Source organism: Bubalus kerabau, chromosome 9 (genome assembly GCF_029407905.1).
Source record: "Bubalus kerabau isolate K-KA32 ecotype Philippines breed swamp buffalo chromosome 9, PCC_UOA_SB_1v2, whole genome shotgun sequence".
Classification (NCBI taxonomy): domain Eukaryota; kingdom Metazoa; phylum Chordata; class Mammalia; order Artiodactyla; family Bovidae; genus Bubalus; species Bubalus kerabau.
This window is the reverse complement of record NC_073632.1, coordinates 99,958,853-99,972,664: the sequence shown is the minus strand read 5'-3', so window position 1 is coordinate 99,972,664 and position 13,812 is coordinate 99,958,853. Positions and strand designations below refer to the sequence as shown.

General features: G+C 43.9%; 1 protein-coding gene across 14 annotated transcripts in view; it reads right to left on the bottom strand.

Annotated features, from left to right (window-relative positions):
- The window catches only part of TIAM2 (TIAM Rac1 associated GEF 2), a 234,038-nt gene that overhangs the window by 135,789 nt on the left and 84,437 nt on the right, over positions 1-13,812 (bottom strand). For 12 of the 14 annotated variants that reach the window (XM_055536045.1, XM_055536041.1, XM_055536039.1 and 9 more), the window contains one exon: positions 5,997-6,089. The exons of the other annotated variants lie outside the window; for them this stretch is intronic. The gene's annotated coding sequence lies outside the window, so the exon portion shown is untranslated. Of the gene's footprint in view, positions 1-5,996; positions 6,090-13,812 lie in introns of those variants that run through there. 14 annotated transcript variants of the gene reach the window in all.

Sequence of the window (13,812 nt, the reverse complement as noted above, 5' to 3'; positions counted from 1 at the left end):
ACACACACACACACATGTATAGTAGTAATAATAAAAACTAAAAACATAAATTACTTTCATCCAAACAGGATCCCAAAAGATAGAATGCTGCTGCTGCTAAGTCGCGTCAGTCGTGTCCAACTCTGTGCGACCCCATAGACGGCAGCCCACCAGGCTCCCCCGTCCCTGGGATTCTCCAGGCAAGAACACTGGAGTGGGTTGCCATTTCCTTCTCCAATGCATGAAACTGAAAAGTGAAAGTGAAGTTGCTCAGTTGTGTCCGACCCTCAGCGACCCCATGGACCGCAGCCTTCCAGCCTCCTCCGTCCATGGGATTTTCCAGGCAAGAGTACTGGAGTGGGGTGCCATTGCCTTCTCTGAAAAGATAGAATAATCTCTCACAAATACAAACATCCACCTTTGAGGAAATAACACAAATGAGGAAAACCTCCACCATACGCTCACATGCTAAAAGAGCTTTTAGTCTGCTCCTTCGTCATGATGGAAAAGCAGTATTTCAAATAACATGGGCTGAAAAGATATGGAATTGAGCGATGCCTTTGCAAAAATGTCCTAGATGAAGGCCACACCAGAAGAAAAGGAAACATGCAAAATATTCATGTGAAAACCCTAAAATTCAAATAAATCCAAATAAAATCCACCTGAGGTGGCCTTCCTCCCCATTTCATCAAAAGGCAAAAATCTTAACAAGTCTGTTTCTAAAACCAAACGCAACTGAATTAGCCCAGAGATGAGTGAAAGTGTACGTGGCTGGCCTTCATATCTAAACTCCCACAGTTTGAAAGGTTTACCGCCCACGTGGGACACGGGAGACCCACACAACTGACACATGGAATTCCTCTGCAACCTAGCCACTGCTCCCAGGCGCCAGCAAAACAGCTCAGGCCCCAGACCTTAGGGTCCCTCTTCCTTGACCTCAGACCCTGCGGCGTGACATGAGACTCATCACTTTTCAGCTTCTCAATCTGCGAAAGGGAGATACTACTACCTACCTCACAGGGCTGTCGTCAGGATTAAGTAAAATAATACGTGCAGATTGTGTAATACAAGACCTTCCAGAGAATACAAAGCAGAGATCTTGTTAACTGCCTACTGTTACATCTAGTACTATAAAAAGTACCTGGCACATGGTGTATACCTAGTAAATCAATAAATGTCCATTGAGTCAGTGAATGAATGAGTGAGTGAATGGAATGATGGTGATGATGGCAGTGGTGGTGAACAGGCAAGAAAAGAACATTTGGAAATTCGCCAGCAGTCCAAGGGTTAGGACTCCACGCTTTCACTGCTGAGGGCCCGGGGTTCAATCCCAGGTCAGGGAACTAAGATCCTGCAAGCTGCACAGTACAGCCAATAAATAAACAAACAGATAAAATAAAAATAAACACTTTTTTAAAAAAAGAGCATCCAGTGCAGTCTACATATTTGTGTCAGAAGACTCTAAAACCCATTTAAAATAAGCCATTCACACATTATAAATGCCCACCAAGCACATCTTCCAGGGAGATTGTACTTGAAACTGTCCAGCTGTTCTCCTGTAGTACTGCACATTCCAGGCTGACTTAGCCTCACAGAGATGCGTGAACAGCCCACGGTCATATACCTTTCAAGTCAACAGTCAACTCTAAGACAATTCAAAATGCAGTGCTAGCATGGTAAAGTGTTGCTTTAAAACCACAACTTCACAAATGTGGATTAAGAAGACAACAGTGTTCCTGTAAATCAATGAAAAACTTAGTATTTACAAAATGAGGACAAAATAGAGAGCAAAATTAACTTTCAAGTTTTTCAAAAGCAAACTGGAGGTGCCTACAAAATCTACAGTCAATGTTAAGATAATTCAAGATGCAATACTAACATGGTATGTGGTTGCTTTAAAGCCACAGCACATCTAAATTTCATAACACAATCTTTTTCTAAGTGTTTTGAAGGCATCAAATGCGCAAAAAAAATAAAATTAATGAAGATAGTTATCATGAAAATGAAAGATTTTACAGTGTAAATATTTATGAAATCCAAGTAGTACTTTACATTTCCTAACAATTAAGCCCTAACAATTTAACCAAATGAGCAGTTAGTTACTTTAAGAATGAGCAAATATTAAGGGACATAAAAATTAAGATTTAGAGCAAATTCTTTAAAAAAGCTTTCCTTTAAAGGATCTTTTTTCTCTGAGTCCCCATATCCAAATTAAATACACTTTGACGTTTAACAATTATTGACAATGTATAAAATTCTAAATTTCGGGAGTTAAATTTTTTTTTTTCCTCTTTTTGGTTGCAGTGCTCAGCTTGCTGGACCTTAGTTCTCTGACCAGGAATTGAACCCAGACCCTCGGCAGTGACAGCATGGAGTCCTAGCCATTGGGCCACCAGGGAATTCCCCCAAATCCTAAGTTTTGAAATTAAATAGAATACTTTATACCAAGTAACAGGTAATATTTTATATAAATGACAACATGTGTATTAAAAATCATGCTACCAATGGAAATAAAACTACAAGATGAGTTTCAGATAAGGTATTATTAAAATAAAAAATTTTAGTAGAAAAAAATCATTTATTAATAGGAACTATGCTTGTAAAATCCTGTCTTATAAATACTAACCACTAGACACATCTGTTTACAACATTTTTGAAGGGTTATGTTGGAAGTTAAGAAAATACAAGTAATCTGCCCAGAACTCAATGTAATTAAGAAGTGTTAAATTCTGCCTCTCACTCCACTCACAATATTTTCTTTTTGTGGACTAAAGTGAAACTGTTTTAGCTGAAAGGTTCCTAATCAGTTTAACTCAGAATAATTGAATCTGAGTTTCTGAAGAGACCCTGCGAATCATCCATCTATCAAGCCTGGTCCTGGTCCCGCTTCCAATTTGAGAACCATCTCCAGGATCCTGATAGATGGACCCCTTCCTTCTCCCTAAATACACGGAGGGATGGGAAGTTCCCAGCTCTATTAGAAAGCACATTCCACTGGTAAGTCACCAATTGATAGATGAGAACTCCTTCCCCAGACTTCAGATGAGTCATCCTAAAACTTCCACTAATTAAGTTCAGCCTTTCCATCATTATCCGCACACACATTCTACACCCCCCTTCTACCCAGTCACCCTACAAACAACAGCAGTCAGGGTTCACGGTTCTTCCCGGCTCTCCCCCACCTTTTAGACCATCTTCACAATGAAGCCAGAGCCACCTTGTAAAACAGAACAGATGGACAACACCAGATTATGTTTTTCACTAAAAATCAAATGCACATGGAAGAGAGTCCTAAAGGCTTCAGTCTACGTCACCCCACTCAGAGTAAAAGAGGCCACAGGCCCTTTCTGGTGCCACAAAGTCTGGGAAACGTTGGGGCCCCAGGGGCGAAAGCAGGATGGAACCTACTTTCCGAGTCCCCACGCATGTATAGACTGTTCCCAGTCCACCGGGCCAGGAGGCCCAAGAACTGAGCACAAGGAAGGTGAGGGAGAATTTGCTGCCGAAAGAAAGGACCTAAAATGAAGCAAAAGAATGGTATCTGAATGCAGAAGGAAATTTTTTACCGTCCAGAGGAGGGATCAGTCTCGTAACAGGGCTGTTTGAAACGTATGAGTGAAGCAGGACTGGGAGCTACATTCTTAAGAAACAGAAACCATTTGTCAGCAAATGAAATGTGTACAAGTATCCTTCAGCACACACACACAAATGCTCTGTTCTATTTTTCTTAAAATAAGAAGCTCTAGGAACTTCCCGGGCCATCCAGTGGTTAAGACTTCGCTTCCAACTCAGAGGGCACGGGTTTGATCTCTGGTTGGGGAACTAAGATCCCACGTGTTGCAAGGTGTGGCCAAAAAAAAAGGAACTCTTTAGAAACATCTTCTATTTTTCCATTACGGATATAGAAGTGGATTGCACTTTTTTTCCCTTTTCTCCCAGTTCTACTAGAAATAAAACTACTTAAGTCAATGAAAAATGGCAATTGACACTCAGTGCCTCGAGACTGTGCACAGCAGCGGGGACTGTGGCCATCTGGCCCATGACAACCCATCCCAAAGGGCCAGCTCATCACTGCCATCTGGGAATGCAGAAGCCTGGGGATGTGCCAGCCGAAACTCCTTTTCAAGAAACACTGAAAATGTTGCTTTCACGTAAATTTTTCCACTTTTTACAGGTCAGCAACTAACTTACATAACCTGAAAATACTTGTCAGGGACATATTTTGCAGGCCAACCAAAGCTTATCCACAGCCCAGAACCAGCCAGAAGCCCCCCAGCTTTGCAACCTTGGATGTAAATGATAAACCACAAAGAGGGCAATTTCAGATAAGCAACAGTCCCGACTCCCTGACTTGGGAAGGCTAAATCCTAGGTCTCGAGGGGCATCCGTCTGCACGACCAACTTGCCTAGGACACCAGAGACACAGTCAGTGTCACGTGGTGAGAAATTTGTGCTCTGGAGGAGATTTTGAAGATTCAATTTGCTTCTCACTGTTTTAAAAATGTGAAATGTTCCTTCGCAGAATTATCATGTTTTACACTATGTTCCCTGCAAGCAGGAAGTTTTCTAACATTTCTGGGTTTATTTACAAATACAGCACACACTAAAGGTACAGATTTTAATAGCAGCTGGTAACCTTTGTATTGACCAGCCTTTGTGTCATCTACATTAGAATATTCAGAAGGAATATCCACTTAGCCTCGGAGGGGTGTTTCACTTATGTTTCCACGAAGTTCAAAAGCCAGGACTGAAAGACACCTGTTTGAAAAGCCTAAAGTTTAGATTTTGGGGGAGTGACATGGCCTGAGTTTTTGAATCCTGCCTTTGACCTTTCCTGAGTCAGTTTCTTCTGTAAGATGGGAATAAGAAAAACATTTTTCTCATGGAGTGATGGTGATTAAGTATGTTCATACACATCCTGACCCACAGATCGAACCCGTGTCTCCTGCTTTGGCAGGCGGATTCTTTACCACTGAGCCACCTGGGAAGCCCCCTTCAATTTAAAAAACGTTTCAGTAAATATAAAAGTAAATAAAAAAGTAATAGTTTAGCAGGTGGCTGGGTGGCCACCACATATTGGGTGCTCGGGAATGTCTCTGGAGGCAGCACCCTAAGTTGAGACCGACAAGGCACAAAGGGACCCAGGAGAGATGAGACAGACTTCAGCCTGGGGAGCTTTGCCTGTGTGTGTGTTTTACCAAAACAAGCATGAACTGCAGACACTGCACACCTTTCCAAGGAACTACCTGCAATCATTCCAAACAGGGCTTTGGGAACTGCTCAGATTTCCCACTGTAACATTTACCCTGCAACAACCAATACACCAACTAGTAAGATGCACCAGTCAGAACAAAAACAGCCTCAACACCGGGGGTGAGACCTGACCTCTCCTCGGTGGCTTCCCAGTGCCCAAGTCCCCTGAGCTGTCCCGATCTTACAACTGCCACGAGAAATGATACTTTCTAGTCTGCTCTCAGGGCTTCCCAGGTGGTCCTAGTGGTAAAGAACCCGCCTGCCAGTGTAGGAGAGGTAAGAGACATGGATTTGATCCCTCGGTTGGAAAATCATGGCAACCCACTCAGTATTCTTGCCTGGAGAATCCCATGGACAGAGGAGTCTGGCGGGCTACAGCCTATCGTATTGCAAAGAGTCGGACATGACTGAGGCTACTTAGCATGCACAATCTGTTCTTCAGCAGGAGGTCCTAATTGGTTTGGAGTTCAAACTTCCCTGACTTCAGCTTCTCTACCTAAACTCTCAGCAAAGATGGACATATACTTTTCCACAGAGACAGGATCAGCCAGCACATCAAATTAAGGGGCATTTGTAAAAAGCCACTCAGATTTGGTGCCTGCTGCCTGCAGAAACCTTGGCCACCAGCCACTAAAGGAATCCACACCAGCTTTCCCTGCTTAGGTCTGCACACAAAGAGCAGTTAATAGAGCAACATGGGAAACAGGCACATAAACACCACCAGACCTTATCGCTCTCGAGATGTACAAGGGCCTTGAACTTACCCCAGAGGAAGTGTAAACCACACTTCACATAATCATTCATTCATCTGGAATGAGCTGGCTGAAGAGCTGTCTTTGTAATTCAGGCACAGAACCCTGGCAAGATAAACAAAGCAAAACAAAAAAAAAAAAGGTGGTGAGAAACAAGTTTTCAAAAATCAGAGTTTTGTAACTAAAGCTCAATTTCTCAGCATTCTGTCCTATCTTGGACTTAATACAAAAAGGGAGCATCTGAGAAAAACACAAGTATTTGTGTGTGTGCTCCGTTGCTTCAGTTGTATCCAACTCTTGGTGACCCTATGACCTGTAGCCCGCCAGGCTTCTCTGTCCATGAGATTCTCCAAGCAATACTGGAGTGGGTTGCTATTCCCTCCTCCAGGGAATCTTCCCAACCCAGGGATCGAACCCATGTCTCCTGCATTTCAGGCAGATTCTTGATTCTTTACCACTGAGCCACCAGGGAAGCCCCAGCTATTAAGTGGTTAACTATAAAGGAAATGTAAGGGTCTTCCCACATTCTAATTGGAGAAGCAGCTATACTGCTTCATCCTATAACTATAAAGCCAAACCATTTTATAGACAGATATATGGAGGGAGGGGAAAAGTGGGGAAGGAAGGAGGGAGGAAGAGAAGTGAGGGGAGATGGTTGGATGGATGGTTAAACAGACAGGACAGGCCGCTACTCCACATGCTGAGGCTAGAGCAGTAAAGAAGAGCCAAAGTCTCTGCTCTCACTGAGCTTTACTCAGATGGGAGGAATCAGTCAAACAAACAGGTAAATAAACAAGGAAAAATATCCTAGGGTAACAGAGACATAAAACAGGATGATGAGCTTGTGAGGGACAAGTGTCTAATGTAAACTGGAAGACCAAGAAACGGCCTTTCAAGACGGCAACTAAGTTGAGACCTGAATGCTGTTCCAAAGTTAGTGAAATGATCCCCCAGACAGAGGGACTAGCCAAGACCCCAAGAAGAAGCAGGTGTCGAGAGGAATTATCCTGGACTGTGGGCAGAAGCTGCGTGCAAGGGCATGGAGTCAAAGGATCAGAGTTTTGTTACTTATTCAGCAGGTGGCTTCCGGCTCTTCTCCTATCATGGAAATAGTATTTTCTTCCTATGGTTGAAATGCTGCACAGTGACATTAGAAGTCATGGCCCTGTTGGTCAACAGACCAAAAAGTACCTCTCTTTTCTTTCACCATTTAAAATGTTACACAGATGGCTTTCAGAGAATGAGACTTTTTTTTTAATGACCTATAGTTGATTTACAACACTGTGTGAGTTTCAGGTGGAGAGTTGTCTTTTTACAAAACATCATTTCACCCCTGCTATATACACAAGACACTATCTTATAGTAATAACCGTATACCACGGCTCACAGTTCACAATCCTTGATAAAGAATGCAGACTTTGGTGCCAAAGGGTCAGAGTTCAACCCCTAACTTCCCCATGACCACCTGAGTGACATTATTAAAGTTGTCTGAGCCTCTGTTTTCTTCAACCATAAAATGGAAATGATATCTACTTTGCAGGGTTATTCTACATACACACAGAGAAAATGCTTAATAAAGTGGTTGAAAAATGTGTAATACTCAAAGTGGTGATACTTGCGTTGTAACCAGTACCTATTGAGAAAGATGTGGTTATCAACGATTTATGCTGCAGAAATACGCCTGTATAACCAGGCACAGTGGAAATAACCATTTCCTTTTAGAGATCATAGAATAGCCTATGGTGGACCTTTAAAAACCAGCCCAACTCCCTTCTCTAAAGAGGAGAATTTAAAGCTTGAAGAAGTAGACTGATTCGCTCAAGGTGACGTCACTGGTTCAGAGAAAAATCTTAGAAACCTAAATAATAGACTTGGTCTCGAGTCCCTACCTTATAAGATAAATCCTAAAGAGACATAAACTTCTAATTCTCTTTGTAATTAATCCAGTATGGACAAGAAAATATTTTTAGATAGAACGGAAAATTAAACAAGTTTTGATAGACTCCATCTAAATACATTATACTGACAATTTTTAAAGGCCAAGAATTCTTATACCTTACTGATGGCCTGATAGTCATGGTTATTTCCTAACCAGGAAACTATAAAATATAACACCTGCCACACCTTAATTTTTTTCGATAACAACAGATATTGAGTCTCAAGCACCTTCTATGTGACAGAAGTCTCCAAACATTCTGAATACCTGGCCATTTCATGAGTGTGATAGCCTTTTATTGCCTACACCTTTGTATACACTGTGTCCTGCTGGGAATGTCTCCCTGGAGAACTCGGAATTACCCCTCAAGATCGAGTTTAAGTGTCTCCTCTTCCACGGAGCCTTCCCTGATCTACCTTTCTCCCGCCAAGACCACCCCCTACCTCACCTCACTGCGCTAGTATAGACAACCACATTGCAATCATCTCTTTTTTCGTTTGTCTGTCCTCTGGAGTAGATGCTGACTGCTTTGAAAGTAAAGGGCTTGTCTTTGTTTTCCTGCCCTAAAGCACAGTGCCTTACACATGGGTGCTTAATAACACCCAACGAATGGTTCAATGCAAGAATTGACACATTATACTAAGACAACATGATTTAATTTCAGACTAGTGTTATTTTCTAGTCCATAGCCATGACTTAGATTACAAATAAAAAGTTTACAGCTTGACTTCTGTAATAGTTAACAGTATGGGTCAGCTCAACTAGGCTATGGTACCCAGATGTCTGTTCAAATATCAGTCTAGACGTTGCTGTAAAGGTCATTTTTTAGGTGGAATCAACACAGAAATCAACAGACTTTGAGTAAAACAGATTATCCTCCATAAGGTGGGAGGGCCTCAGCCAATCAGTTGAATGTGTTAAAGCAAAGACAGGGGTTTCCTGAAGAAGGAATTTTGCCTCCAAACTGCAACATGGAAACCCAGCCTGGGTTTCCGGGCTCCTATCATGCTGAACTTTGGACCCATGGCTGCAACATCAATTTTTGCCTAAAATTCCAGACAGTTGGCCTGCCCTGTGGATTTCAGACTTGCCAACTCTCCCAATGGGGTGAAACAATTCCTTAAAATTGACATAAAGGTGTGTGTGTGTGTGTGTGTGTGTGTGTATATATATACTTATGGATGTGAGAGTTGGACTATAAAGAAAGCTGAGCACAGAAGAATTGATGCTTTTGAACTGCGGTGTTGGAGAAGACCCTTGAGAGTCCCTTGGACTGCAAGGAGATCCAACCAGTCCATCCTAAAGGAGATAAGTCCTGGGCGTTCATTGGAAGGACTGAGGCTGAAGCTGAAACTCCAATACTTTGGCCACCTGATGCGAAGAACTGACCCATTGGAAAAGACCCTGATGCTGGGCAAGATTGAGGGCAGGAGGAGAAGGGGATGAAAGAGGATGAGATGGTTGGATGGCATCACCAACTCTATGGACATGAGTTTGAGCAAGCTCCAGGAGTTGGTGATGGACAGGAAGCCTGGCATGCTATGGGGTTTCAAAGAGTCGGACATGACTGAGCGAATGAACTGAACTGATACATATATGTATATATCTATGAGAGAGAGAGAGAGAGATGGGGTGTTTCATCAGAGCAGCAGCAGGCTCGAAAATCACACTGTGAATTCTAGCATCCACTGGTGGTGTCAGCATGAGCATAGTTAACATTGTCACGGTAGTAAGAGCATTCATCACTTACAGAAGGACACGCTGAAACCAACGCCTACAGGCCTGCACCAGTCACAGTAAGACAACCAGAGAGATTAAAGTGCTCCAAATAAAGCAGCCCTTCTCCCAGAGTCAAAACCCTGAGCCCAGGGTCTGTGATCTGGTAACATCCGGACCGACTGAGGAACAGAAGTACAGAACTTCAAATCTCTTGATCAGATTTTTCACTCCTGAAGAGACACAGATTCAATCCCTGTGTCAGGAAGATCCCCCAGAGCAGGAAATGGCAACCTGCTTCAGTATTCTTGCCTGAAAAATCCCTGGTGGGCTATAGTCCACGGGGTCGCAAAGAATTGGACACGACTGAGCGACTAAACATACACACAGCAAATGAAGCCTGTTGGTTCTGTTTCTCTGAATATCCTGATTAATATAATTGCTAATCATTTTGGATTGAAATGATTTAAGGCAGGATTATAGGATGCTTAAGTTCAGAGTACATCAGTTTAAACTCTGTTCACTTTGCAGATGGAAGAAAGAGAGGCCTAGAAAGGATAAATCAGACCTGTCACTCAGAGCATGTGAAGGAACTTGGACGAAAGCTCAGACCACCAAACAACTGCCTCAGTTCTGGTCCCAGAACGGACGACACTGGTTTTGTCACAGTGACAAACCAGCGGTCACCAAAGCACTCTTCCTTCGATCCCAGGGTCCCTGCCTGACCTTTTTCCCTTTCTGTACAAATTCCAGGGCCACACGAACAGTTCACTTTGATTTAGCTGGGTGGACCTCAACCACCTTCGATAAGTGGATAAGCTCTCAACAGCATAGACTGGATTCAGCTGCCCGTGAGTGTCATGTTTTCAGATGAGTCAACAGTGGGACAGATATCACAATCTACTGCAACTCCAGAAAGGTCTGAGAGGTGCTGTGTGTAGTCTGTGCAATTCTAGGCACTGCTGGGTAGATCACACCTACCATAAAACTCTATAGTGATTCTGTATTATTAGTTACACACAGTATGCTTATTACCGATGACCACACGTGGGCAGCCTGTGTGGACAGAACTGTCCATCAGCAGATCCACTCACGTTCTTTCAGCACAAAATCCTGCTATCCTAGAGTCCCTGAGCTGCATGCTTGCCACCATGACATAATTTTAATTTAAATGAATATGGCTTACACTTTTCTCTCTTGAGTTTTATGATGAAAAGCTGGCCCCATGCCTTCCCTAGAAGCTGAATGTAGTTGAACCTTCAGCTGTATCAGTTAAAAAAAAAAGGGAGGGGCCCACATCTAAAGAATGGCTACAGCATTCATCAATCTAGAAGCCTGTGGTCAAGCCCTGGCCTAAGTGCACAGTGCCCAGTGTTTATAAAACTTTCACTGTTGGGCCAACCAGGTCAAGGAGAAAGTGCTGGGGAAGAGAGAGATAAATGACTACTTCACCATGCCCTGGGAACAGGCTGCCTGCTGCCCAGCTCGGTAAGAAGAGTGCATTTCCTGCTGAGAAATTTCCTTTATATATTTATATTTATATTTGGAGAAGGAAATGGCAACCCACTCCAGGATTCTTGCCTGGAGAATCCCATGGACAGAGGAGCCTGGTGGGCTGCCATCTATGGGGTCGCACAGTCGGACACAACTGAAGCAACTTAGCATGCATACATGCACACTTATATTTATTATATATATATATAATTTTATTTATTCATTTATGTTTGGCTGTGTTGGGTCTTTGTTGCTGCACGAGCTCTTTCTCTAGTTGCAGCGATTGGGGGCTACTCTCTTGTTGCGGTGTGTGGGCTTCTTGTGTGGCAGCTTCTCTTGTTGTGGAGTGTGGGCTCAACGCTTGTGGTGCATGGGCTCCGCAGCACGTGGGATCTTCCCAGGCTACTGATCAAACCTGTGGCCCCTGCATTGGTAGGTGGATTCTTAATCACTAGACCCCTAGAGAAGTCCCCCACTGAAAAACTCTCCAAAACTCATGACTTCTTCAAATTAAATCCGCTTTGTAACCACCATCTCTCTGACTACAAGCACATCTGCAAGTTTCCGGGTTTCCTTTAGCCTTGCTATCTATCAGTGAGGCAGCTTATCGAATCAGTCTCCGCCTGGCGTTTGTGCTCAAATAATACAGCACATGGGAGGTTTTCCAAGAGGCAGAAAGGGTCCTGGAGTGAAGGGAACTCCTGTCTCCGTGAACTCCTCATGTGACCCTGGCCAAGCCCACCAGCATCTCCGTCCACAGGGGAATTATTTCTGACCTGTGTCTCCTGGGCCCACAGAGACTTCAGAGCCATAATGAACAGACCCCTGTGTGACTCCCACTGCAAGGTGGGAGGAGGGGTGTGCTGGAGGCCTTCCCTAAGTGACACTTGTCACCAGTTTCTCACAATGACACGAACACACTGTTCCCACACAGGGAACCCATGCAATCGAATGCCGCCCTTAACAAAAGCAGCAGGTACCACCGCCCAGGGGCTATAGCTTGTTAGAGAATCCATCCTCCTGACAAAGGGATGGCTGATTACAATGAACATAGGAAGTTTCAGTCAGTCTTCCTCAAATGGCAGACTTCTGTACCCACGGAGCACAGCGTTTACGCTTACCATGCACCAAGTCCCCGCAAGTCCCTTGTTATTTATAAAACAGCTCATGTGAAACACCAAAAACAAACAAAACCAAAAAGCAGCTAGAAGAAGGACAAGGCATATCCCTCTGGGGTCCCTGTATTCCCCAGGGTGGTGACCCTGTCAGCCAATCTGGTCCCTGGTTAGAATAAGTGTTCCCCGGGATTCCCACGAAGTTCATGTTTCCAGGGACAAAACCCAAGGATGCAAAAGTTGGCACATTATACCTTGAATGCCTATGTGCAGGACCTTTATTAAGTTAATTCAATTCAGGAAGTATCTGATGAACAGCACTTGTGTTCGAGGTACCACGCTAAATGTCGGGAGTACGATGGTGATCAAAAGCCTACAGACCGTCTCACCAGCCTGTGAACAAACAGGCCATCAGCCACGACTCAGTGTGGAGATGATTATGGTCCAGAGGGGCAGATGCTACGGAAGCCCACAGGGGTGGCTCATGAGAAGATGCTACCAAGCATCCCAGCCCACTTGTTGCTAAGGCAACAGAAACTGATTTAGCATCGTCTTAGAGCCATCACTGGATTTTGGCTTCTAGACGAAGAGATGACCTTCATCCAGTTGCCTGACGGTCACGTGGAGAGTGACTTTCTTCAAGAGATAACTGCAAGGTAACAGGCCCTGAAAGTGAAAAAGTCGCTTAGTCATGCCCAGCTGTTTGTGACCCCATGGAAAGGCCATGGAATTCTCCAGGCCAGAATACTGGAGTGGATAGTCTTTCCCTTCTCTAGGGGATCTTCCCAACCCAGGGATCGAACCCAGGTCTCCCGCATTGCAGGCGGATTCTTTACCAACTGAGCTATCAGGGGAGCTCTAATCACCCCCAAAACCACGGCATCTGTGCATCACAAATTACATTCAGCATCAGGGTGGGCCCGCACCCCCTTTATGACACAACCCTAGGTGTCCGCGGAAAATTGAGACAGTCAGGCAACCACCTCGTACAAAAGGAACTTAACACAGTGTGGAGCGGAGGCCATCTGGATGATTGTAGCTGATATCTGATGATGGACGACTGTAGCTGACAAAGAACTCATTCACCTTCAGTAACAGTTAAGTCCCAATAGCCGCAAAGTGTGATTCAGGGTGCCGTGAATGAACCAAAGATGAATCAGACCCAGCACCACCCATCCAAGGGCCTAGAGTTAGTAGGGGAGAAAGGACAGCAAAGCCCTCATACATCATATAAAGGGGCAGGATAACCTGCCCATCTGGGATGGGAGCAAGATGACACTGTGAAGAATGCCAGAAACTTCCTTTGGTTTAAAAAGTAAAGGAAAAATCACCAGAGAAAACCAAAATCCATTAAATCTATCCAAAACAGGCATCTCAGCAGCAACGCCACTCAGATCAGCAAGCCAAACTAGAGGAAGAAAGAGCTGGAGTCCAGCTTAAAAGGTGAAGCAAACAAGCACACCTAAAACAAAACCAAAAAAAAAAGGAAAAAAAAACAAAAACATTAACCTCTACAAGAGAAACTACAGACCTTTTAAAAAATGTTTGGAGGTTGCAGAGCATCTGT